Source organism: Perognathus longimembris, chromosome 19 (genome assembly GCF_023159225.1).
Source record: "Perognathus longimembris pacificus isolate PPM17 chromosome 19, ASM2315922v1, whole genome shotgun sequence".
Taxonomy (NCBI): domain Eukaryota; kingdom Metazoa; phylum Chordata; class Mammalia; order Rodentia; family Heteromyidae; genus Perognathus; species Perognathus longimembris.
This window is the reverse complement of record NC_063179.1, coordinates 39,575,023-39,602,496: the sequence shown is the minus strand read 5'-3', so window position 1 is coordinate 39,602,496 and position 27,474 is coordinate 39,575,023. Positions and strand designations below refer to the sequence as shown.

Here is a 27,474-nt window from a genome sequence, read left to right as displayed (position 1 = left end):
GCCATTGTTCAAAGTTGGAAGAAGATGCTTTACTTGCCTTGAATCCCATAACACTTGGTTTCTATTCATAAAGCACAGTTCCCTCGTACACAATTTTATGTTGTTCTGAGTCAAATAATGCACGAATTACAATCTCCGCTTTTTAAACACAAGAAATAACCAAGTCATGTTCTACACCAACACTATCTAAACAAGGTAAAACAGCTACAAAGCACCCACTTTTGCCATAATGTTCAAAGAAAAGCACACATTTCCTAGCACTAACACAAAAGTGTCTGAGAATGATAACTTCACTCATTGCTAATAAAATACAACATTTTTCTACAATAATGACTTGGGAGTGAAAACATGCTCTTTTATTATTTATTCCCAAGTAGTTTGTCCCAAATATGACAACAACAACAAATCTCTGTTTAAAAGGCCAAGAATTACTTATTGTTAGACCATTAATATTGAGACTCATGAAGAATTATTTCAAGATAGTAAAAGTTTAAATATGATCGCAGTAACTATAAACTTGGCTCAGAGTACCAGTGATCTCATATCAGCCTGTAGGCACTGAAGGGTGAAAGAAGAGAAAAACTAAACAATACAGTTCCAAATGTATTAAACAAGATTGTTTGTTTCTGACAAGTCTTTTTTTAAACAAAATTTCAAAACTTAATTCTTAGATTACTGAATAGTTTTCTTATAGAGGAATTAGCATGTCCATCTTTCACAAGTATCATAAAAAACATTAGCATCAAGAGAAGGACACTAAAATCATGGACAGTTTTAACCTTAAGCAAGGACAGTGAGAGTAGTTTTATGAAATAACACATAAAAACCAACACCAGGGCTAAAAATTGAAATAATTGAAAGTCAGAGCCATAAGTACAGTTACTTCCAAGATGTGTCATCTCTATATTTTTAATAGCACCAAAAAGAACACTGATGTTATTAATAATTTCTATCCAAGGTCAACTTTATCAAAAAGTACAAAATGTTGAACTATATCTCAGCCATGAGCTTTTAAAAAGTAGCTACTATATGCAGGATATTGTTAATACATAATATAACAGTATGTTACACATGCTTTAGGATAGCTACTATTGAAATGAAAGACAAAAAAAAAAACAAGCAATAAAACAAAAAACCAAACAGAAAATAACAGAAACTGGGATGCTATGCTATTGGTGAGAATATAAACTGATGCTATAGCAACAGGAAAAGTATGGAGGTTTCTAAAAAAATTAAAAACAGACTTGCCATGTGATCCAACATATATGCCCAAAAGATCTGAATGCAGGTTAACAAAGAGGTATTTGCACATTTATGTTCACAGCAGCATTCTACACCATAGCCAGAAAGCAGACATAACTCAAAGTGTCCATGAGAATAAATGGATAAAGAAAATGCAGTAACAGACAGTGAAATATTGTGTAGCCTTAATAGGGAAGGAAATTCTAGTATATAATATAATATAGATAAAATTTGAGGAAAATGTAAGTGAAATAATCCAATCACCAAAAAACACTACACAATTCCATTTCTGAGAAATATCTAGAACAATTCTTTTAAATCTAAACAGAAAATATAATGGTGGCTGCCAAATGCTGGAGAATGATGCAGATCATTGGCTGAAAATTTTTGAGATCTACTTGCACATATATTTAACACTACTGTACTATACACTTAAAATGGTTATGATGGTACATTTTGTATACGTGTGCTTTGTCATAACTGAAAATAAGACTTTTAATAAACAAAGAGAAGAGATTGTGTTAGGCTTTGCATATGACAGTTGCTTTAGAAATAGTAAATGAACTCTTAAGGAGATACAAAATAATGTCCAGAAGTCCCAGATGGCTCCCTCAGTGGAAAGCAGAAGTTCATCATTCAAGTCAAAAGGGCTTCAAAGTTCCTTTCATACATCTACAAAGAGAAATTCCACCCACTAGCACCTCTGATAGAGGACCAGTAACTACCATTTGAACAATGGTACTCTGTAGAACCAGAGCCTCATTCTGTTAGATTTTCCTCCTTGTTGAGCCTCAATGTGTCTCCTAGTAACTTTCACTGACTGAGCTTAACACTGTCGTCAGTAGAGAGGAGAGAAATAACCTAGTCCCGGTTTCATGTAGACACTTTTCACTGTAAAGAGGCTGGAGAGAATGCCAGTATTATAGTTTCTAGTTTCTTTGCCAATGTGTCCATTAACCCAATGACCTAGAGAATAAGCAAAAAGACCCACATAATTCTAAGTCATATTCTCTTAATAGAGTTCAAAATGTTATCAGCAGTGTTGAAAGGAATGCCAATTTATTAAAAAAAATCACTTATGTTGTAAATATTCTTTGTTTGAAAACACAAATATAAAAGCCCTTAATCTAAGAACCAAAAAGGTTTTACTTCTTGTATCACCTGTGGCCAGAACCTGAAACATTATCTGAGCTGTTTTTGTTCTTTCCCCAAGTAGTTAGTTCTCAGACATCTATTAAATGTTGATAGCAAAAATGTCTTGGGCTAAAGATTAGGACAGAAGCATATTATCTTATTATGACTCATTCACTTTATTTTCATTTGTGTTAAAGATTTTAAGCTGTTCAATACAGTCTGAAGTGATTAAAACATTTTCAGTCAGTGTGATCTTTGTGCTAAACTGTACATACATAAACAAACCAATATTCCGTATTGGTTAGTGGCAATGCTAAATGAATGAAACACTGTAATCCATTACTTAGGTTTTCATCTTTAAGAAATGACTTGGGTTTCAGTGCCAATAGAAGGTTATCTGAGAAAATCGGAAAGTAAGTTAGGTAACAACATCATGCTTTTTAAATTATACTAATAGACTATATCAAGCACTATATAAAAGTTTGCTTTCACATACTTAAATGAAACTTTATTAGCTTTTAAGAGGATTGGAATTCACCAAAATGGAAGAACAAATGAGTGAGATAAACTGAATATGAGAAAATTTTAAACAAAGCACTGAATAAAATGAGCATCCAATATATTCTTTTTTTTTTTTTTTTTTTTTTTTTTTTTTTGCCAGTCCTGGGCCTTGGACCAGGGCCTGAGCACTGTCCCTGGCTTCTTTTTGCTCAAGGCTAGCACTCTGCCACTTGAGCCACAGCACCACTTCTGGACATTTTCTGTATATGTGGTGCTGGGGAATTGAACCCAGGGCCTCATGTATACGAGTCAAGCACTCTTGCCACTAGGCCATATCCCCAGCCCCCAATATATTCTTTATACTAAATGAATGTTCACCAAATCTGTAGTTAAAATGGACAAAGTTTTTTACTTTGTGTTTTTGCACAAGTAGTATTTTAAATAAATCATGCCAATAAATTTTAATATTTTAAAAATTCTAGTACGTTTATATTTAAAAAGCATACAGGTATTTCAATAACTAAAACTACATTCCCATTTTGATTTTTCAGCACTGTAAAAAGTCTGTTAATTTTTAGGAAGAGATAAGCAAATGATGAGGGAGAGCGTCACTCACTAGCCTAACGAACCCCACTTAGTTCTCTCTGGCTGTTTTGCTTCTACTTTTTTTTTTTTTTTTTGCCAGTCCTGGGGCTTGAACTCAGGGCCTGAGCACTGTCCCTGGCTTCTTTTTGCTCAAGGCTAGCACTCTGCCACTTGAGCCACAGCGCCCCTTCTGGCCATTTTCTGTATATGTGGTGCTGGGGAATTGAACCCAGGGCGCCTCATGTATACGAGGCAGGCACTCTTGCCACTAGGCCATATCCCCAGCCCTTGCTTCTACTTTTTACTCGAGTCTTTCCCAATCATCTTGAATTTCAAAAACCACAGGATTGACTATCAACAGCTTTATAAAGGACAGAAACCACTTCCAAACAACAGTAAGCCTAACAGGACAGATCCTTGCCACTCAAATGAGGGCAATTGCCCATGAAAATGAAGCTGCACCCTGGAACAATAGATATCATCTCACAGAAATCCAGACTATTTCTCTCAAAACAGAGACAGTGATCAATCAAACCACTGGTGTAACCAAAATTATACATCTGTCACCCATGAAAAGAGAATTAATTTCTGGATACTGCCAATCTCCCTAGGAACTGTGTCATTAGTGGAGTTTAATTGTGATTAAATTTGACAATGAAGTGCTTTAACACTTAAAAAAATCCATATGATTTCATTAGAATTAAGATGATAAGATCAATATTCCCACATTTATGTAGTAAGTTCTTGGTTTCAATTTTCTCTTGCATAAAATCTACTGCTTTAACTGTTTCTACGGTGGTGTATCTGGAAGTCAATGAAAAACTCTCTGAGCTTCCCAAATTACATATAGCAGTAGTGATTTTAGGATCTCAAAATAAATACAAACAGTTGAAGTTTAAAAAACATTGAAGAAAATCTCAGAGTTATTTCTCAACAATTAAAACTAATGTCTGGCAACAATATTTGTCATCTTCCTTCTCTGACTGACGTATGCAACAACTAGCAGACTAACGTTTTTCAACGAATAGTACATCAAAAAAAAGACTCATCAGGAATGCCTTTTACATGCCCTTGAACATCCTCATAACATTAAGGAAATCAAATTTTCTTATAAAAATGATTCATTTGGAAGTGATAACAAGGCTTTATTGGTAAAGGCATTTTGAAAAAGAATTAGATTAAAAAAAATTGTACCTGCCATGCTACAGAGTTGGATTTTTGTTCAAATTGAATTTTGTTGACAGATTGGAGCTGTACTATAAATATATCAACAAAGGAAGTTGACATAAATAGAATTGTATTCTGAAAGAAATCACTCTATTAAAATGGCCAACCAAAGACCAAAAGCAGAGATATCAATGATGCTACAATATTGTGACCCAGGAGTGTATACACGTTCTGTAGGGAACCAGATCACAAATATGTGCTCACAAACTAATCTGCCATTACAGTATAAAAGCATTAATAGGTAAATGTAATCCTACAAGTGTAGCCATTTTCTATTCACCTTTATTTCAAAAACTGAGTACAGGTTTGATTTGGTCTATTTTGGTAGTTTGCCAATAATTCTTTGAGGGCAAAAATAAGTAGCTGAACTTGGTAACCAAGTACACTTACGTAGTGATGAAGATGTAAAGATATAGGTCTTAAAGTTTTAACTAAGATTTGATACGTTTTGCTGACCATATATAATTAGACATTAAGGAAAAAAAGAATCTAGGACCATTGCCAAATTTCTAGCCTGGGTAAACAGGGAGGTAAGTATTTATTTACTGAGAATGGGAATCTAAGTTGTAGAATAAATTTGCCAAGACTGATTATAATGTTTGGAAATGTTGAACTTCAAGTTTACGTGGGACATCTAACGAAGAGCATTACAGATTGCTTTTCCATCTTCACAACTTACCCATTACCACATCCTCCCCATTCTTCATAAAGCTGTCAGATCCCTCTGATATCTCCTCTATTCCCAATGCCTTGGTTATTCCCTTATGAGTAAGCTGTAAGATGTGCTGTTCTCTAACCTACTGTCCATATTAAGTATAAATATGGTCATGCCACTTCCTGCTTAACCTTCTCCAATGTCTTCCCAGCAAGGCACGAGCTCATGTATGATGTGACTCATGCCTACTTGCTGTAAACTGATAGTAGCAGCAATGCTCCTGTCCTTATACGGTACATTCTGATATCTTCAGCTAAAAAAAAAAAAAAATTCATAGAAAGATTTGTAGTCATTATGCTAAAATATTAACAGTTTTGTACAGATGATGAAGAGCTAGATTCATCGTTACTTTCTATAATGTATCTCGTGATACATATTACATTTTTAATAAAGAAGATCAAGTTAAAAATGCTCACAAAGACCAATAATAATCAACATCTTTCCTGCCAACTGCTCAGTGCTTGGAAAGACCTCATATTTCCATATATTATCCTGAAAATACTGTTTCAGACGCAGACACACGTCTCCCATCTGGCTTCTGCTGCAGGTCTGCCTGGGCATCTCAGCTCCCACAGAGCTCAGTCTTCTGTTATAAGGCACTTTAGCTCACGATTCCCACTAGACTCCTCCACTGATTCTCAGCCACAGACTCAAGAGATTTGGCTGTACAGAGGAGAGCCTGAAGAGCTATGTTACTGGCAGGCAACCTATCTGCAGTGGTTTCCTTCCAAAGAGAGCCCCTAGAAAACAGATCTAAGGGGATTTATAATTTATAGTCTTTGGCCACAACTGACCTTACTCAAGCAGTTACCATGCCCTTGTAAGAAGCATCAGTAAGTAGTCCATGGTGACTCCTTCTCTCTGGCCACTCAACCAGTTGTCACGTCTAGTTGCCATTCCTTCTTTCTCTACTCCCTTTGTTTCTGTGTGTGTTTCTGTATTCTGATTTTGATTCTGCATTCTGATTTCAAGTGCTTTATTCTCTGCCTTATACAGTTAGCATAGACACCTAACTAATCTTTATGTCTCTAGTTTCCCCTCACTGTAATCTACTTATTAAGGAAATTCCAGAAATCTTAAATACAGCTCCACCAAAGAAATCAGAAACTGTCTCAAGATCTACACATTCCAATACTTCTACTGCCAATATTTGCCTTATACTTGGGCTTTTGTTATTTCCTTCCCTTCATCAGCCCCTGTGCTTTCTTGCCTTTGGGTACTTTCTCAAGTCTCCTCCAAAAAGGATTGACCTCTTCCTACCAACTTAACGTGCTGAGCTCTTAAAAACTAGCTTAACCACCACCAATTCCATTATGTTTTCTTTATTCACAAAAGTCAACTATTCTTGTCCTAAATTCTTTTAATACACCTGACATCTACATATATCCTGACCAACTTCTTTACTTAGATCTATTACTTTCATACATTATACCTTTTAAACCCTTATCTTCTTCATTGTTAGAATCTTCACATTCAACACAAATTCCATAGACAGTAAATGAGTGAGTGTTTCTTTGTCCTCAAACATATATCTACTGTGTATCTTATACATTTAAGGGCCTAACCAGTGCACTTAAAAACACAAGTACTTCATTTATTCACTCATTTAATAATCATACCAAGCACAGAGGTTAGAGATTCACAAAAAGCATTAGAATAAAAATGTGAAAATGACTCAACCTTCCATTGTTTTGAAAGAAGTTCTTTTTCTATCAAAAAAGATATAAATCAGACATCTTTCTGGTTACTCTTGGGAATGTACTATGATGATTCATTATTTTTCATAAATTCCCTATGTAAAAATGATCATATTTAGACCAAGTAAAAAATCATTCCAAATACAAATCTAATTGATTTTACAAATTTCATCAATTTAGATAACTAGACCTCAGTTCCTTTCTTTGATGCAAAAAAAACCCTAAACAAAAACAACCAAAAACCCAAACCAAACAAACAAAAAAGAGCTTACTGGTTATTTTTAAGATTGAGTTATAAAGTTCAGCTTTAATACTTATGGGGAAATGGGCTTTCCAGAACACTTGTAAGTCAGAAACAAAGGACACCTGGGTATTAATTCTGCTTTTTCCTTCAGGATGAGAGACAGTGTCGCCCTTGCTGTTGCTAAGTTTGTTTCAAAAACTAGCAAAATCTGGTAATTATAAAAATTCCCTTAAAAGGAAGCCCACAGATCGTTAGTTCAAGTTCTTCTGGAATAGTGATGAAAATGGAGTAGCCCACAGATTGTTACTGCTTTCAGGACAGTGAATATAAAAAAGGGCATACAGTAAGAAATGAACTTTCCTGACTCAGGAATTCTATTTTGCTTGTATATTGTTATTAGCAGCTGTTTATCACTATTAAGGTCATTGGAATCAAAGACAAACCATGGTAAGACAATCTGCCTTTGTTTCTAACCTACTTTATTCATGATAAAAACACACTAAACCTTTGGTTATTCAAATTGGGAAATACATAAAAATCACATATAACTACATAAACATGTATGTATATATATTCTCTTCCTAGTATCTGTAACCTATCCAGAATACTGTATAAGATTTATTTTATTTTTATTTTTTTTGCCAGTCCTGGGCCTTGGACTCAGGGCCTCAGCACTGTCCCTGGCTTCTTTTTGCTCAAGGCTAGCACTCTGCCACTTGAGCCACAGCGCCATTTCTGGCCGTTTTCTATATATGTGGTACTGAGGAATCATGTATACGAGTCAAGCACTCTTGCCATCAGGCCATGTTCCCAGCCCTGTGTAAGATTTAGACAAATCACTTTTATTGGATAATATGCTAGTCTCTGAGGACAAAACTAATTGCATATATCAATTCATTGTGAAGTATGTTCCTGCTCAGGATAAATGCCTCTATTCAAAAATCTCTAGGTAAAATGTAGTGTTAGTAATATTGGTGCTTTTTGAAGAACAGTCCAATTTTTTTTTAAGATATCCCAAATTCTAGAAAGGTTAAAATTCCTTCCCAAGAAAACACTATTGAGAGTTTTTAACCTTAAAAATATTTTGAAATGAAAAGGTTTATGGAACAGCAACAACTATGTCAGATTTCATATTTTGGAACAAGTGACAACATTTTAAGTAGTAAATTGCAAATAAAAAGGATACCTGTAGGGTGAATTATATTCTTTTTGTTACAAGTCAAAAACTGAAGAATGTAGCCAGCTGCCATTTGCTCAGGCCTATAATTCTAGCTGATATACAGGAGACTGAGATATGAGAATGACAGCTTCGAGCCAAAAAGAAGACAAATTCAGCAGACTCTTATCTCCAATTAATCAGCAAAAATTCAGAACTGGAGGTGTGGCTCAAGTGGCATAGCAATAGCCATGATTCAAAAAAAGCTAAGTGAGAACCATCATGGGGTCCTGAATTCAAGCCCTAGTAACTCCTAAGCCAAAAAAATAGAAAAAGAGAGAGTCAATATCAAAATAGATTTCTATAAGACTGCACCTCTTTCTCATTGGCCTTGCTCAGGACAAGCTATTTTTCTACTTGTTAGTGAGAAATAAAGACTAATATTAATATTAAACATAATGACTTGATTGAAATTTTTTTCTCCATGAAAAGGAAAAACTAATTAACATTTTCCTGTAAGTTTTGAAACCAAATTTAATACTCTAGTAACTAATGTAGGCAATGGAGTCACATTAATAATCTTATCAGTATATAAAAGTATTATTTTGAAAAGTAATAAAGTAGGATATTGGAGATCTTAACATCTTTAATACCTGATTCAACAAGCCAACATTTAATTACATATGGTTAAGATTACAGGATAGCCATTTCATACCAAGGTGTTAGAATTGCTTCCTGAAATAAAAGACCCTCTGATAAATGCATTCCAAAAATGCAGAGACAACTAACTTTCTGAGGGGTCCACACTCCGTACCTGGAAAAGGCTGGAGATTAATGACTGGTGAACCACAAGTACCCATCCACACAAAAGGCCTACTGCACATATGGGTATTGGTTTGTAACATTTGGAGAGTATAAAGTGTCAAGCACAAAACACCTCTGAAACTTTCCCTGTGTATGGGAAATCTTAGTTCCTTAGATGAATACAACTCTTTTGGAACAGAAACACCTCAGCAACCTTGCTTTCCTCAGCTAACCTTAGAGCACTTAATGATGGGCACATTTTCTGGGCTCCACCTTCTGCAAATAAAAATTGTGTACATACTGAAAAGCACCCAGTCTTCCCATTCTAGAACCTTAGACTTAGGAATGAAGACTGGAAAAACATCACAAACAGTACTATTACTCTGTTGGATGATTTAAACAGTAAGATTTATTGTCTTCTTCTAGGCCAAAATTTAAACCATGGGTTTTGTCAAAGTGGCATACTAACTCACATCAAACTAGTCTTGACGTGAATGGGCCAACTTACTCAAACCACACACTAAAAGTAGGAAAATTATTTGTTTCTTCTTTTTATTTCAAAGGTCACATGCCTGGGACCTCTACAAAGGGTAGCATTATTAAGGAACATTTTTATGCGGTTCAAGGTATGGTCAAAACATCTTCACAGATGAACTGTTGATTAGCAATTGAATAAAAGTAAAAATACAACAGTAGGTGAAGCATAAAAACAGAACATCTCATACAGTCCTCTATGAAGCAACAGGCAAGCAATCAGTGATATTGGTGCCTGACATTCATCTGTTTTCTTTCCTGTCCCTGTTTCTTAGAACCAATTAGGAATATTAGATTATCCTAAAAGGTGGAGTACTTCTAAGCACTTTGAAAAAATGTGTGATCTTAGACTATTTAAACTTAGTTGCAAACATAGGCTGAAAGTTCATTACAATACTATACTTTCATCCAAGTGGTTTAAATGTGAAAGCAAACATAAAAATACTCTAATACTCAAATATTCCTAAAACTGGATATGGAATATAATTTATAAGCTAGTTTACTGCCTCATTAAAAATCCTTTTCTTAGGTTATGCACTTTAATGTATATGTACTTTATCACTAAAATTAACCTAACATGTTTATATCTTTCTTTGATTCTGATTGTCCATATTTCAACAGTGGTAAGAAATACACAGGCTTGAAAAAAACATAAATAATATATATTATCACAAGACTAGAATTCTTTTTTTCTAGTCAAGAATACAGTGTTTTCCTTCATACAAATATAAAATATAAAAATGTCGTATAAAAGAAAAATCTCATCAATTTTCCTAGAGTTTTTCATTCCAAAAAAGTTTAGAGAAAGAAATTATTAAAAGAGACTGAATGTCTCTTACAAAGAACAACAAAAACTTGACTATGAATTTGTGGCACACTATTCTTTGTAACAGGAATAAATCTAAATTCCCTATATTTAGCAAGATAACATCATAGAGCAATATACAGCTATTTCCACTGCTAATTTACATAATGAAAAGTGGAAAAGTTTGCTGTTTCCACATCCCAAGCCAAAGTATATAATTATCTTTGCCAAATGTTTAGCAATGTACAGAGTTTGACTGAATAAGACATCCCATAGCCAGTATTATATCTGCTTTATGAACAAGTTTGCAAAGGAAAGAATAGTGACTTGGTCTACAAACTTGCTAAATGTGATTCAAAGACTTTTATTTTAGATAGGAGCCATTTATTCAATAATTTTTTGAAAACTAGAATTTCCAGCAATAACATTTTATCTTACTTTTTAAAGACACCAGGTAAAAACAAGTGAAGAATTTTAGGGAAATATTCTAGTTTAAGAACGCTTCTTCAGTCTACTATTGTGTGCCTGAAATGGTAACTTTTTATTTATCAGAATAAAATTAACTTATAAGCCTAACACTCATAAGAAAATACATATTTTAATAGTGTTCTCCATTTCTGTTTTATTAATTCAGATTTTCAAAGATGTGCCTCTGTATGAAAGGGATCTATATAGGCTCCAGGAACCTTTAATTCTGGCCATGAAAGCCAGGGGAACTCCCAGAATTGCAACTGCTTTTCCTGTTCTACAACTGAATCCAAGGACAATCTTTAGATTGCTTCACTAAATATGAAGCTCACTTCTGGAGATGGCTCAGGGGAAAGGATTAAGAGCTTAGGTGTACACAAGTAAGAAATAACATATTCTAAGCGTATGAATGGGAAATGATTGGACCCTAGGTATAGAATACATATGTGTCCTTGGAGTTGAAAAAGAAATGCTTTAGTATGTTTCAGACTAAACAAAAGGCAGAAAATAACAAGGACAGACATCAGTAAAAATAAAGGCAAATGCTTGTAAGTCTCCACTTTCTCTTTGAAGGTGTCACTGCACTGAGAGCGCATTGCCTTTTGGCAGACTGAGAAGAGTGATTACCATCTAGTCTAACTTAGAGTGAAAGGCATTTCATAGAACTCCAAAACCCAAATTATAAACATCAGGTTAAAACAAAATATGGTATTATTCCAGATATGGACCTAAAAAATTACATCAAAGTTCATCTGGTTTAAAAATGGAAAGAAAGAAAAAAGAAAAGTTCCTTGTGTTATGATATGTATAAGAATAATGAGATAGTATGAAGAGACATAATATCAGAGCTCTACAGAAGAGTTCATTTAAAGTTCAAATAAAAAATATTCAGGGTTAGGTTGCACTTTACAAAAATGACAGGAAAAAAAGCTGTACTTATTACAGTGTTATGCAAACAGACATAATTCAGTAAGTATGCAAACTTTCAATAAACTAATTTGATTTCAGTTTCTTTAAAACTTAACAATTTAAATATTGGTAGTATCATTTTTTAAAAGGCAAATATTGAGATTGCTTTTGTAAAAATTTATACAATTGTTATTTATTTACTATTCTAACAAGATGTTTCCATCCAGTGTGATAAATCAATAGTACAAAAGTTCCAGCTCTCCTCCAAAATATGGCTAAAACTACTTTTATTGTCGATCAGAAGCTCTGCAAATACATTCAAGAAATATAGGAGCAATCAATAGCCTGTATGCCTTGAAAAATTAATAAATTTTACTTAAGACTCAAAAGTCTGTTCCTACCTTGTAAGGAAATATGTCAACTAATCTAGCAAAGACAGTGGATGAATACCACAAGAAAAAGAGAATTTTAATTATTTGAACATGTCACAGAGCTATCGACTTTCAACTAAATGCAGGTTGCAAAGAATACATGAACTGAAAGCAATAACCTGAGAGCAATATAACTCATTTAACTTTTAGGACTTGCATAGATGTGCCATCATTTAACATTGAAATCCAAGAGAATCTAACCATCCCTTTATATCACATTGCAAATACTCTCAAAGCAATCTAAACCATGGGGGGAATCATCTCAAAAGCACACATGGAATAATAAGAGAATCCAGTTACAGAGTACAGATGAAAAAAATACTCTTGCATTGTTGCTATCAAAGAAACTGGAAGTTCCTACCATCTGAGGTAGTCTAAACAAGACCTACAAAGAACCATTTTTTAAGGTCTTCGGAACTAACATATGTGTTATCTATCTGCTCTCGTTTAAGTATGAACCGATTTGAAATCAGTAAGATAAACTTGAGAGAGGAGCTTTCAAACACCCAGAATTAATGAAATAAATATATACCTCTCCATGTGTAACATAATAATTTGCAGGCTGTGCTAATCAGGTGTTTCTCCATACAGTCAAAATTAACCATGACAGATTTTTTTATTCATTGTATTCCTTTTTTTTAAAAAACTCTTTTCTTTCCTTCCTTTTTTCTTCTTTCCTTCCTTCCTCCCATCTTCCCTTCCTCCCTCCCTCGTTCCCTCCCTCCCTCCCTTCCCTCCTGTTCTCCTTTCCTCCCTCCCCCTCTCCTTCCTTCCCTTTATGTTGCACAGTGGCTGGCCTGGTCCTCCTGGTCTCTAGTTACAGCCTTTTGTCACAGCCATATGGGTAGCTGGGACTCCTGGTAAATACTACTATACCAGGTATCCCCAAACGAATCCTATTATACAGTACTACTAAAGGCTTGCCCAACAAGTGAGGAAAGTGAAGTGACTGCTTGCTCTTATCCCAAGAATTTACAGTGAGGGAGAGCCAAACGACTCTGGTCCCGGAGTCTGTGCTCTGTTCAACCATCAGAATAGGAGCAGTTCAAAACGATGGATGATAGATAGGCCCCTGAAACTCTTTCAAGAAAGTCTATGAGGTAAAACTGTTTTGGTAACAGTATTGAGATATGATTTGCTTTTTCTTCAATGTGGTGACATTTGCACTAATGGTACAAAAGCCATGGCGAGTGACATGCGCATGAAACAAGTCTATGGCACCAAAGTGTTCTGAAAGTCTGTGCATGTTGTTTGCCAGGCACTAACAGTAATAAAGAAGAAGAAAACTAATAATAATGGCCAGTTTCATTTGAGAACATCTCCCCCAAAACAGCAAAAATTTATTACACTTATAAAATTGCAACCAGGGGCACAATATTTCATGATAAATCAGAACTATGAATAAAACACTCTTAATTGAACATACAAGTAGTTATGAGGAAAACATTGTGCAATTTAAGTTGTAAGATAAAACTTTTCTTTTACACAGCCCACCTAAAATTAAAAAAATAAACTTCTGATTTGGAAACAAAAATAAACTTCTCACTTTAAGAAAGACTGAAGATTTTTTGACAGTGACAAAATTTGAGCATTCATGCAAAAGTCATAAATAAAACTATTTCAGAACCACTACTGGGAAGGCTCTGGTAGCGTAGTGATAATTTTAACAAATGTGATGTTTATATAACAGTATGTATCAACAGTTGGAAGATCTGAATAACCTGATGAATCAATACTTTCCAAATGACCAACACATAATGTTAAAGTCATGCATGGGCAAGTGATTCATTCAGAGACTAAAACAAACCAGTGGATTTTAATGGATAACAGATCATGGAGAGTTTATTGACTTGGTTTTAGACTTCACATTGTCAATAACATAAGAAATTACTAACTGTTGAGTTTTGATATAGTGTCAAAGAAGAATAACAATTACCTGAAAAAGATGCTAAGTAAACTTCCCTCCTCACATATTTTTCTGAGTCCAGATTTTTCTCCTATAATTTAACCAAAACAACAAAGTGCTTGCAACAGACTGAATGAAGAAGCAGATATGGAAAACCAGCTGCCTTCTATTAAGCTAGCAATTAGAACAAAAAATGTTAAAAAGCATTCTTCTCGGGTTTTTCTTAGTACATATTAAGTGCACAAAGGAGTTTCATGGTGATGTTTCCATAATGTACATAATGGACTGTGATCATAGTCATCCCTTCAGTTACACTAAATGGTTTTACCTGGGGAAATGGTTATTTTTTCTGATATTGATGTTATTTATTTCAACATGTAAAGCAATATATTGCTATTTTAAAAAACATATTTGGCATATAGTTTTAAATCTTTATAATTTTCTTTTTTTTTTCTTATTTTTTTTTTTTGGCCAGTCCTGGGCCTTGGACTCAGGGCCTGAGCACTGTCCCTGGCTTCCTTTTGCTCAAGGCTAGCACTCTGCCACTTGAGCCACAGTGCCACTTCTGGCCATTTTCTGTATATGTGGTGCTGGGGAATCGAACCCAGGGCCTCGTGTATACGAGGCAAGCTCTCTTGCCACTAGGCCATATCCCCAGCCCTATAATTTTACTTTCTAATAAATGTTGATAGACATAATCTAAACAAAAGCTCTTTGGAGTCCCCAGTACTTTCCAAGAGTGGCCTGAGACCAAAAGTAACAAGGGAGGCAACTGGAGTAGGAGACACTGGACCTTGGCTGCTTCCTTATTCTGGAGCTGATTATTGGTTTTCTTTAAGGCAGGGCTTTTCACTTGTTAAATAAGCTGTTCATCCTTTAAACCATCCCCTCTTTTGTCTTTTGTTTATATTTTATTTTTGAGACAGGACATGCCTAACTTTGCCCATGGTGGCCTCCAACTTGTGATTCTCCTCCCCATGCCTTCCAAGTAGCTGGGATCACAGGTTTGCACCTGGGTTTCGTTAGAAAGTCTAAGTCTACAAGGTAGAAATTACCAGTGTTTAAAAAAAAAAAGTGGTATCCTGAGTAAGCAGAAAACAGTAGTAATAAATTAGAGGGCTAAAAAGATAAAAGGACGAAAAATAAGGTTGACCACTCTGGAATGCTTGGAAGAACACAAAATCAAACGTGGCATTTGTAAAGAAATCATATTTTGTGAGTTTGAGGGGCTTTAATTGTATTTTTATTGCCTTTAAGTTAAAGGGTTACCATTCAACATGTCAGTTTATGAGTACACTGTATCTTGATCAATATCAGATCTCACAAACCTTATAAATCTTATAAACCTTTTAAACCATATTTTGAGTGAAAGGCAAACAGCGGTATAAGCACAAAATAACTTATCACTTAGATAAATCTTGCTGAGATATAAAAGCATCTTAAAATGTGCTCTAATTACATTTAAGATGCTCAAGAACTGTTCATTGAAAATAAAATAATGAGTAAGCTGCTTTAAGTGGTTTTTCTTCCTGACTTGCCTGTTGAAAACAAATATGTTGTTTTAGTATAGTTCTAATGATATTACATAGATTCCATACATACATAAATGCATATACACATTTGGGTTTGTATAAAAATATATGCTAAATATTTAATTCTTAGTATCAATGTTCTTTGCCATAGCAAGTTTTTTCCAATGGCACCAAAGTAAATTTCTCAAATTAAGGAAAACCAGTAATATGGTACAGCTTGTTTCTAGAGGAAAAATTTCTTTATATTCTAAATAACATATAAACAATAATATATAAACATATAAACAAAATTGCACATGATCCACTAATAAGTGTATCAGTAAGTACACTGAGGTTGGGCCAATAACTCTAAAACTGGAAACTGAGCTTTCTGGGTGCAACAATCTCACAAACAAAAGATTAAAATAGAGAATCATAAAGTGTTTAGGTAAGATTTGCTTTTAGAAAACTCAAATCAAGGAAAATCATTTTATCAGAAATTACACTAGCACAACAATTATTCTGTTTGGAACAGAATGTCTTAATTCAATACAAAAATAGACATTTTTATTTTGCATCATTCTTGGTATTAACATCTGTATGACCATATAACATTTGTTCATTCTCTTACACAAGTGGTTGGCTATTTACATATACCACAGAGGATCACTGCTGGGAACAGCTTTTAAATAGAGGCTTCCTAGCCTTTTTGTTTTCCAGGGACCCTTTTTATTAAGTGGGTAAGGAAAGTGAATTTAGAAACTGCTTCTTAGTACAAGGTGTCATAGGCTGGTGGATGTTTGAGGACATTCAGAAGACAGTCCAGGAAAATGTATGACAGATTCTGACCATAACACCTACACTGATCTTGAATAAATAAATAACTTATCTTCTCAAAGCTTTACCTGTAAATAAGAAATTTTCAGTGCTGTGTTCTGAATGTCATATCCTCATCATGTAATCCTCACAGAGAGGATTAGTATCCTTAGAAAATACAATGGCCCTAGATATGTCTTATAATGCCACAGAAGGACACAGTGAAAAGATGGTTAAGAACAAAAAAGGAGGCCCTCACCATGCACAGAATTTCCTCATCTCCAGAACTACGAGAAAAAAATTTCAATTTGATATGAGCTAATTAAGTCGATGGTTTTGTCATAGCAGCCCAAATGGCTAAGAAACTAGGAGACAGTTAATGTACTTATCCCAACTTCAAGCATCCATAGTTTATTAAAGTGATGCAAAGATTTAGCACAGGAAGACTAGGTAGGGCAGAGTAAATATTTCCTAATGGGAAAACAACAGTGGTAAAAGAGACTCATCCTAGCTATTTAAAAATGTATATTATACATGAACTATTTTCCATTGAATTAATAATATATAATGAACAATTATGAATCAATAAAAAATGTTAGAAAATGCATTATTGAATAACTTTCTAAATACAAGACATCTTAAAAACAGACAAAATATTACAATTGATGTAACTTATATAGCTATGATTTATTGAATGCCTAACTCATCATTATATCTGATAAGATAGGTATTATTGTCTTGCAGTGAAGAAACTGAGAAACAGAGAGATTATTAAGCAATTCCTCCAAAAACACTAAATTAAAAACTGTCCTAGCTGGCTAAAATTCTAACCTAGATGTGTCTCACTTCAAAGCAATACTCGACTAAAAAAACATAAATCATTTATGATTCCTATAAATGAATCCTTTTGTTATTGTTAAATTTTAATGACTATTGATAACAGCAAATTAAACAGTATGGAAAAATTAAAAGAACAGTATGGAAAAATAAACTATAGCAAAATCACTTAAAAAACAGAAGAAATACTATAACTTCCAAAGTTGGGTGATATATGGGATTATATGGCTTTAAGGGCACATTCTAAATCTCAAACTTATTAAATTCTTAATTCCACTGAGGCTTACAAGTTATTTAATCTATTTTCCCACTGGCTACAGGAAGTTATAATTTTATGTTATACAAATTATACATTAACCACAAATGGCAAGTATAATATTTAAAAGAATAATAGGAGAAATCATGTAAGGAAAGATTGGAAGACCTGTCATTTTTAACTTTTTATTTTCTCTCATTGTGCTTTCTAAAAGAAAAACCTTGACAATTCTAAAGGACATTTTAACCTAGTTACTATCATTTTCATAAAATGAAAATTTGGTTAAGAGAACAAGACTTCATTTTTCATTTCCATTTGCTTTTTTGTACTTTTTTGTACCCCTTCCTTCATGTAGATACAAAAAATGTTCTGAAGAAAATTATTAAGACAAGTCGAGGAAGATTTACCAACTAAAATTTTATTTTTGTATAGCAAAAGAAAACTAAGATTCATATGTATTATATAAAAGTTAAAAGACATCAAACTAACAATTGTTATAATGACCTGTAGCAAGAAACAAAATAAAAAATTACTACTAACTTGTTTAAGTGAAAGAAGTCAGAATATACTCTCCTAGGCTTTTCACAGTCTTTTAGTTTTTCAAGAATGCTTTCCTTTCAAAAAAATCTGACGAACAAAATCTGCAAGTTACTCAGTACAATTTAAACATTAAAATGTAAGTCTAAGGTGCCATAATAAATACAGAGGGCATTTATAGAGCAACCACAGCAGAATACACATACTTTTCAAGTACACTGGAACATGCCATGTTCTAGAGATGCCATGTGCCAAACACAAAGTCTCAGTGAACCTAAAATAACCAGAATCATACCCAGTACACTGTCTCACCATAATGATGATATCACATCAGATACCAGTCAGAGAAATGATCTAGAACATTCTCAAATGTTCAAGAAGTGAAGCAGTAACCTCTATAGAACAATGAAGATAAGGTAATAGAAATTGGGAAAGGATAGACAGAGAGAGGCATACTAGATAGACACATAAATTTTCTGCAAAGGACTGACTCATGGGATTGTGGACAAGGCTCAGGTAAGGCTGAAAGCCACAGAGCAAGTAGGCCCTCAGAAGGACAAGCTGTAACTTTCTGGGTACATACTACAGCTGCCTGTTGGATGGGATTTCTTCAGAGAAGGCCCAACTCCATTCTTCCAGTTTTCAAAAGACTGAGTCAGCCCTCCAGATTATTGAAATAATCTAATTTACCTAAAGTTCATTAGTTACAAATGGTATCTACAAAATACCTATACACGAACACCTAGATAAATGATTAAATAATTAGGGTCTGAAGTACAGCTAAACTGACTACAAAACTGATCACAACAATATGCTAAACCTGGTGAGATTCAGAGAAAGCAATGGTTACAGGGAATTTCAGAGTTTTAAATGCTAATCTCAGAAAATTCCGATATCAATTATCTAAGCTTTCATCACAGGAAACTTTAAAAAATACAGACAAGATAAAGAAAAAAGATATGAAGGAATAAATTCAGTGAGAATAAGTAAGTTGTACAACAATCTATCTCAAGAAATACCATTATAGATGTCTTTTCAAAGACTTTAATAAAGATAGGAAATTTCCTTACTGTATTCCAGAGTTAATTCCAGACTTAAAAGTTGAGAGCTAGATATATCCTTTAAAGCACTTCATTCCCCACCCCCACCCCCGGCTATTTTTTTTGTCAGTACCAGGGCTTGAACTCAGGGCCTCAAGTTCTCAGTGGGCTTGCTTGCTTATGGCTGGTGATTGACCAGTTGAACCACATCTCCAGTCCAAAATTTTGCTGGTTAATCAGAGATGAAATCTCAAGGACTTTTCTGCCCAGGCTGGCTTTGAGTCTTAATCCTCTGATGTCAGCCTCCTGAGTAGCTAGGATTGGAAGCCTGAGCCACCAACATCTGGTTTCAATTCCTTCATTTTTAAGTGAGTGATAAGTAGAACTTGGGTTCCTACTCTCCAGAGAGTTCCCTCCATTACAACATACTGTCTTCAAGCTGCCTTACATATTACTGAAATAGCTACATACCTAGAGCACATGTCATCGCCCTAAACTGTTGCTTTACTTTTAAAATTCATCTACAGACAACTTTCCAAATTAGAAAAATTCCCTCCCTCACCCAAGACTCACTAAGAAAAAACAAATAAAAAGAAAACAAAACAAGAGCAATAAAATCTACTTTCTCCAAGCTAAATGCACCTATTTCTTGGGGCTAGGGCAGAAGGTTTGATGAGAAGAGCCCCGGGTAGATTTCAGCCCACAGTTACACCTCAGGTCTAAACCTCACATTTCAGATCATAATCTGCACACCCATCTTCAGTAGCTCTGCTTACTAACCATTCGCTATTTATATTCATAAATGAGTCACATATAGGAAAAAAACTTTTAAAACCACTATTAAAACACTTAGCATAACAACTCTAAAATTTGTAAATATTCAAGCAAAGACATAACATTAAGAATAAAATAGGAAAACTTTATTGCCAATAGTTTGTTTTAAAAGGTGACATTTTGTGTTTGTTTTCTTTTGTAAGATCCAAAATGTTTCCATAAGTGCTATATTTAAAAAACATAGATGGAAAAAATAAAGCAAAATATTTCCTTAAGCAATAAATGTCATTGGATTTTCACAAGGACATTTATCTTTCTAAAATAAAACAGTTGCATACACCAGCTAGTTAAAGTTAGGATGTTATCTTTTAAATTTGTTTCCTAAGTGAACATCCCTATAATCACATTTGTAGATTTATTATTGTTGTTCTATGAAACTGTCATAAAATTTTTATTACAAAAAGATACTCTCAAAAATGATCCTTTCATTTTTATAAATACTCCAAAATAAATGAGATAAAAAAATTGATGATTTAAATAAAATACAACCAATTTTCAAACCCATCTTTTTCAAAGAGACCTTTCTCTTTATCGGTAAAATTACCTGTACCTTCTGCTTAACTCAGTTGGATTCTGGCTACTGGCAATATAAACTTGCCTTAAAATACACCCCTGGGAAAACTAACCTGGCCTGACTTGACATTTTACTTGAGATTTCCTTTATACTTAGAGTAATGTCACTATCTATACCATTTTATACTTGCAATATAATTTTATGATTATTAAGGTGTTGTATAGAGAAGTTACCATTTCATAAGTCAGGTAATGAGTACATGGTTCTTTTTTGGTCAGTTGGAGATAAGAGTCTCATTGCTGGAGCTGGCTTTGATCCACAATCCTCAGATCTCAGCCTCTTGAGTAGCTAGGATTTCAGGAATGAGCCACTGGTGTCTTGCTCATTTGGTACTTTTTTAATGTATTACTTTCTTAGGTAACCTAACAGGTTTATGTTTCACAGAGGAACTACATCAACTTCATTTGATATAGAACTACAGTCTCTGTAGCTAAAAGAGAGATGCCGAAAGTGGATGCTTTAGACAGAATGGTAGCTACTACGTTTCTAGGAAGTTTGAAATTACCTTTCCAAACCATTCTCATGACATGAACTTGTCTCTTCTATTTCATGGGTAGTATATCATTTAACTACAAATAGCCTATGAAGTACTACTATGGTTGCTATATATGTCTGATAACTATTAAAAAGTACTTGACAAATTAATTTTTCATTTTACTTTGAAATACATCTTGGTTGGTGGATATTAAGAGAAAGTAAGAAAAAAAAAGAGAAAGTAAGTTCATTGAGAGAGCTAGACTAGAGAACATGAAAAGTCCTTTAAACTTTATAATCAACAGCCATCAGTGGCATCATGTTTTAAAAATAGACTATGGTTTCCCTCATTGGTAATAATTAGTACATGTCTAGGATAGTCCTAGCAGAAGATCACAATAGCTCAATAGCTATGTACAGATGTTAACTGAAACTCCAAGTTATGGAAATAAGTGGTTTATCATTGTTGTTGTTATTTTCAATATACCATGTGAAATTCTGCCTTTTTCTTTTGTGTTTCTTCTCCATGGTTTTACCCCAGATGTCACTGTACTGTACTGATTTTGGTACCCTGGGTATTGTATATATGTTTATCAGAATTAGGGAAGGGAAGGGGAACATCAAAATGGAGATACAAGGGGTAAAAGGTGAACCAGTGCAACAGCAATACTTACAAGACATTATGCTGTAAACCAACTATACAAATGCGGGGAGTGGGGGAGGGAACTAGGGAAGGGGAAGGTGGTAATAAGTTTGGTAAGAAATGTACTTACTGCCTTACATATGAAACTGTAACCCCTCTGTACATCACTTTGACAATAATAAAAATATGGTTAAAAATAGCTTTATATACATTATTTGAACAGTAGGCTGTGAGAGGAAGGGTGGGGACTTATCACACAGGAAACAGGTTCAGAAACATTGCTTTCAGTCAGGTCTCATTTCTAGTACATAGGCTAGGGTCTTCATGGATCACAGCTGTCATCAAATAAAACAATATTCATCATTCAAGTAAATATTTAAGATAGTGCCAGACATAAAATTTGTGCTCATTTTGCCACTGTGTATAATAATTCCTCTCCCTAAGCCTTTGCCCATTTACTACAGTGATTTGGTGTTCATTTTCAAATTATAAAAAGTAAAACAACATAAATTTGGAAATCTCACCAGGTCTTCCCATTCCTATTACTGCTCTCCAGAAATATAGAAAAATCCAATATTCTTCCAACTTTGAACCTTTCAAACTGACAATCTAGTTGAAAAGATTCATTTATATTTATCCCATACTTAACACACCAATAAAGCAAGTGGGCTATGTTTTTACTTTGTTACTCTAGAAGGTTCCTCATGATTTGGTTCCACCCTATCTTTCCAGATTTTCTTCCAACCACATTTACTCCTCCAGTCACAATAGAATGTTACTCAAATATACCCTGGACTTTTCTCAGTTTCCTCCACTGGAAATCCCCTTCCCACCCATTTCCTCTTATTCAAACTCTGATTCTTTCTCCAAGTCCTGTATTAGTACTATCTACTTGTATACATGTAGGCTTCCTGATCCATAAAAATTAAAATTAATTTCTCCTCTCATGAAGCTACTGTACTTTTTCTGAACTTGTGTCTCATTTAGAGTTCACTGTCTATCGATGGATCTGACTATAAAAGCTGGTAACCATTTTAGTAAAAGGTACTACCTATCATTATCTTTATATCATCATATGGGGATAGTAGATACTTGTAATTTTTCACTGAATGCAAAGTACCTAGCAAACAGAATTCTGCCTTACTTTAGCTTTTTTTTGTTTTTTTTAATTATACCTGTTTCCTTAACCTCTACTCCTGGTTCCCTCCAGCTTATTTTCCATCACTACAAAGGAGATATCTGTAGACTTAATCATGTCATTTTACAATTATATCTTGTTATTATTCTATATCATCTAAAGGAGTGCAGTTTCCAAACACACACAAAGCCTCAGTCTACTTCCCTAGTACTTTCTACCAAACTCTTACCTATCTCATTCATATCTATTTTCTGCTTCCTTCATGCATCATTTTACCAAGGGAGCTACTAGATAGTAGTTCAGTCAAACACATCTGTGTTTGAAGTCTTGGATTGCCCTTTACTAAAGTTGTAATCTTTTTTGTTTGTTTTTCTGATTATATAGCCCAGGCTGCCTTCCAATTTGCAATCCTCCTGCCCCAGCCTCCCAAATATAAGTGCTACAGGTATGAGGCTGAAATTATGAGTAAGTTAATTCTGAAAATACAGCTGGAGAAAGGCTGGAGAGCTCTCTAGCTTCACCATTTTGTCCCTTTTCTCTTTGTAACTTTCTAGTCTTATGTGAAAGTGAGTAACTTCTGCATTCTCTGAAAAACACAAAAGTCAGCATTAATATCTTAAGCCCTACTACGTTCCTCAAAAGTAAGAGAAATTAAGTTTCAGATTTTAAAGAAAATAAGCTTTAAGTGTTGTTCATTTCTAGCTCCTTATTTGTCATTTGCTGAATGTGATAATACATACAAATTTTAAGTCCTGTTTTACTTACAATAGTGGTACATTGCTGGGCACCAGTGGCCTCGTGCCTGAAATTCTAGCTACTCAGGGGACTGAGATCTGAGAATCATGGTTCAAAGCCAGCGAAGGCAGCTAAGTACTTAAGACTCTTACCTCCAAATAACTACCCCAAAAAAGCCAGAAGTGGAGCTGTGGCTCAAGTGGCAGAGTGCTAGCCTTGAGCACAAAAGCTCAAGATCAGGGACGACACCCAGGCTGAGTTAAAGCCCATGAAAAGCAAAAGAAAAGAAAAGAAAAAAGCACATCTCAGCAAGAATGTGAAAATATTTTATTTTCATTTCATGTTTACTTGTTTATATATCTTGTTATGTGAATCTGTTTTTTAATTTTTGAGCTTTTTAAAGTTCTTCATATACTCTAGATCTAAGTCTTTTATCAGACATGATTTGTTGTCCTACTCTGTAGCTATCTTTTCATTTTGTGTGTGTGTGTGTGTGTGCGCGCGCGCATGTGCACATGCACGCACTTCACATGTGTGTCTGGCCTGGAGCTTGAACTCTGGGTTTGGGCTCTGTCTGTGAACTTTTATGCTTAAGGCTAATGTTCTATCACTAGAGCCACAGCTCCACTTCTGGCTTTTTGTGTAACTTATTGGAGGTAAGAGTCTCACATACTTTCCTGCCAGGGCTGGCTTTGAACTGTGATTCTCAGATCTCAGGCCCCAGAGTGGCATTGAGCCACCAGTGCCCAGATCTTTTCATTTCTTTAACAATGTCTTTTGAAGAAACAAAGTTTTAAATTTTTGGTGAAGTTCAATTTACCAATTTGGCAACCGTTCTTGCTTTTGGTGACTGTGAGTTATAAAACTAAGTTCATACAAATTTTCTATGTTTTCTTCTAAAAGTTTAATAGTTTCATATTTTATATTTAGTCTATTGTTCATGTTTATATGGTAGAAGGTAGGTATCAGGTGCATTTTTCCCCACATGCATCTCCAATGTTACAGCACCATTTGTCAGCAAGACAATCATTTTAAAATGAAATTGTCTTTGTACCTCTATAAAAAGTCAGTCAGCTAAACTTGTGGTTCTATTCCTAGATTAGATTCTTTCCACTGATATTACTCTCCATCCTTAAGTCATCATTTTCCAAAAAGATTTTATAGGTATGCAATACCTATAGGCAACATATGCTTAAGTAGCACCTCTAGTTTCAAGGGATAAGGCTATAAGCAACAACAACAAAGGTTAAACAGAATTTAAATGATCTGAAGTAGTTAGACTGCAGGTGCATGCAATACTGGAGTAAAGCTAGACAATTGCTCTGTCTTAAAACTGGGAGTTTGTTAACCTTAAAGTGCCAAATAAGATAAATACCTTTGGCACAGTCTATTTCTATGTTAGATTTATAGCTTTCTGTAAAGGTTTTATTTGTTTGCATTTTGTTTTAACTTGTTTAGGTGCCAGGTGTTCATCTATAGTAATCCTCAGCAATTTCAGTACATAAAAAAAGAACAGTACAAATATACATAAGAATGAAGTTTCGAATATTCTTAAAATCTTACGGTTGTTGTTGTTTTTTTTTTCCTTTCTTTCTGTATTTCTGGTCTTGAGGCTTGACCTCTGGGCCTGGGTGCTGTCCTTGAGCTCCTTTTGCTCAAGGCTAGTGCTCTACCACTTGAGCCACAGTGCCCCTTACAGTTTTTTTCTACAGTTTAATTGGAGATACATCTCACAGACTTTCCTGCCTGGGCTGGCTTTGAACTGCGATCCTAAGATCTCAGCCTCCTAAGTAGGCGTGAGCCAGAAGCACTCAACTTAAAATTTTAGTTCAAAAACAAAAACAAAAAAAACCTGCAATTATTTTTTCATATGAGCATAAGCTTTTATGTCTTTGTTGGTAAACCGATACCTATTAGTGTTTTCCGAAAAGTAACTTAAATAAAAAGAAGCTCTGTATTAGAGCTTCCATGAATTCAGGTAATTTATATATCCTGCCATATTATGACCATAGCCCCAAAACTCAAAGCAGCAATGCAAAAGCTTAACTGTTCCCTTCTTCAGGCTGGAGTTGAAATGCTCAACTTATTTTGCTAGATGAACTTATATGCTAATTGAAAATGGTCCCAATTCTCTGACACAGTTTAAAAATAAAGCTAGTTTGGCAAGAAAAAGAACAACCATTTTTATTTCCTTAGGGTGACCATTGTTTTCTGCAGGCATCTGAGTCTAGCATTGAGAAAGACAAAATACTCTATACTCCAACTTGCATTTTAATCTTATTTATCCTACTTTTCTATCCCTCCAACATACAGTAAAAGGTTAAGCAACAAAAAGCATCTTAATCTATAAACAATTGCACTTTATCTCTAATTAAATGCATTTTATCTCTAATTGTCTATATAAAATATGAACAAAAAATCATTCCATGAAATACCAGTAAACTTTGTTCCACAATTCTTTCTATACTACACAGCACAGAATAAAATAATAAAATGAAGAGAATACAATTTAAAATTTTCTCCAACTTCAGTGGAATACCGTTAATCTTATAGTGAGTACAACAATAAACATAAAATCAAATAATTAAAGTTGTTAAATAACTCTACAAGGTTATCTTGGTCTTTAATTTAGGTCACTCTCCAGGAATATTGGGAATAAAAATCATTACCTATGTCACACTAAATGTACTTTCTCAGGTCAGTTACACAGGGGACAAGGCAAGTACTTTACAAACCACCTAAAACTAAGTCTTACCAAACTGCACAATCTATATCGGAACACTTTGAAGCTAAAGCAAGGGTTTTCTTTTTAAACAAAGCTGGTCTTCAAGATATTTCAAGCTACTGTCAATAATGTGAACAAATAAGCATATCTGGAAATTTTCTAGTAATTTGTAATGATTAATAAAACTAAAAAAACTAAACACTCATCTAAAAGAAATTGGCAGGAAGTTATTATATAACTTTCAAAGTTAAGAAACCAATCCTTCATAGAATAAGAAAATCAAATATACAAAAAAGAACAAATCTAACTTCCTATCTGGTGAGTACATACACACCTTTGATCTAATGAATTTCTATGGCAAACTGAAAATTCAAATTTAAAAAATGATTCTGCAACATAACTTTTATGTCAATTAATACCCACCTCTGACCACAAGAAATGTGTTCTTTCAATCAGGATAGAAACCTGCCAATTATGATATAACAAATTTTGAGACTATTTAAAACAATAAATCTATAAAGAAGCAGCTAAATGAAAACCATAAACTGGAAAGCAGAACAAGTTAACAAAGTTAGGAACTAGGAAAATGTGTTAAGCGTTTTTTTTTTAAACTTCAGAGAGTAGAAGAAAAATAAACCATATACAAAATTACACTTTAAAAAATCTAGCCAAGCCACTTACTTGCTTCAAAATAAAAAGGAGAATCCTATTTAAGGTTTAATACTCACGTATATACATTTAAAGGCCAGACATATTTAAAACGACATAGACTGAGTGAACTGAGACACACTCTATAACTGTATCCACCTAACAAGGACTAGGGAATGGAGAGATAACAACTATCAAAATTGACACAAGGGAAGAAAATAGCTGTGATAAATTCTGTGAGGTTATTCTTCAAACTAGGTCATTACTGAATATTTTATATTGAATCTACTTTTAGGACAACCCTAAGTAAAAGCAGATTCAATAAAACTGACAAAATAATATCCACTC

General features: G+C 34.2%; 1 protein-coding gene across 2 annotated transcripts in view; it reads right to left on the bottom strand.

The window, feature by feature from the left end:
- Cwc27 (CWC27 spliceosome associated cyclophilin) overlaps positions 1 to 27,474 on the bottom strand; it is a 186,686-nt gene that overhangs the window by 116,525 nt on the left and 42,687 nt on the right. The window lies entirely within an intron of this gene.